Below are 1,179 nucleotides of genomic sequence, written 5' to 3'. Positions count from 1 at the left end.
GAGTCCTTCAACACGACGCAGAACCTCTGGAGATAGGTGGCAATATCTCTTCCGGGGACGTGAGGGTTCCTCATGGACACCGTTATCCGCCTTTCGTCCCTTTGAATGGGAGAATTCGCAATAGACTTGCAGAAAAGGGAATCGGGCCCAGAGGTCTTCACCGTCTCCCAGTACCTTCTGCAGACCTGTAACGATACAAAAGTTACGAAGAAGATACCTTTCATGAAGGACTGCACCGACAGGGTCTCTGCCTTGCTGAATCCTTGTTCCAGGATCATCTTCTTGCCAAAGACTTCCGGGGTCATGTCCGGGACTCTGCCTTCCACTTCTTTCAGTCGCAGCACGACTGTCTGCTTCATCCAGGGCTCCAGGGGGGGGAGACCGTCTGCAGGGCCGGAGCGTTCTGAGGTGGAGGTGGAGGCGGAGGGGGCTTCTCCCGAAGTCTTGGCTGGGGCGGCGGCGGCGGTCAGCGGCTTCTTGGCGGTTTGCTTATTCTTCCCCATCTTGTCGCAGAGGAGTTCTCAGGAGGGCTTCCAAGAGGTCTTCAGCGGATTCCTTCTCCTTCTTCTTCCTCGGCGGCTTCACTCTTGCTTAGCCTTTGAAAAGGCTATTGAGCGTCTACTGCCCGGAGGTAGTAACGCAGAGTGAACAAGGGGGGGGAAGATCACAAACTCGTTCTGTGTGGGGGCTAAGCCTCAAACCCAATAGCAGCAAGCAGGTGAAGCCGAATTTAATCGACGATCCTACCAGGCCGAGTAGAGGGTACCCCACACAGACCAAATGGCTGGGATAGATACAAGTGGTTCTCAACGTCCTAGCTGGAAGCAGGGACACCCCTAAAGGCAAGGTCGATACTACACTTGATCTTAGCCAAAAGGCCGAGAAGCGATGATGATTGGTCACAATTCCTCCCAATGACACTCATGATGGGTCACAATTCCTCCCAATGACACTCATGGTGGGTCACAATTCCTCCCAATGACACTCATGGTGGGTCACAATTCCTCCCAATGACACTCATGGTGGGTCACAATTCCTCCCAATGACACTCATGATGGGTCACAATTCCTCCCAATGACACTCATGGTGGGTCACAATTCCTCCCAATGACACTCATGTTGGGTCACAATTCCTCCCACTGTCACCAATGATGAGGTGCTATTTCTTTCTCTGACAACA

At 52.9% G+C, this 1,179-nt stretch overlaps 1 pseudogene; it reads right to left on the bottom strand.

Moving 5' to 3' along the window:
- Positions 1-797: 797 nt before the first annotated feature.
- Positions 798-890, bottom strand: LOC149463147 (U2 spliceosomal RNA; annotated as a pseudogene).
- Between the last annotated feature and the right edge of the window lie 289 nt (positions 891-1,179).

The sequence above is a fragment of the Staurois parvus genome, unplaced genomic scaffold (assembly GCF_062004578.1).
Source record: "Staurois parvus isolate SC_StPar_1 unplaced genomic scaffold, SC_StPar_1.0 ptg000159l, whole genome shotgun sequence".
Classification (NCBI taxonomy): domain Eukaryota; kingdom Metazoa; phylum Chordata; class Amphibia; order Anura; family Ranidae; genus Staurois; species Staurois parvus.
Note: the sequence above shows the minus strand (reverse complement) of the source record. Positions and strands in the feature narration are given on the sequence as shown.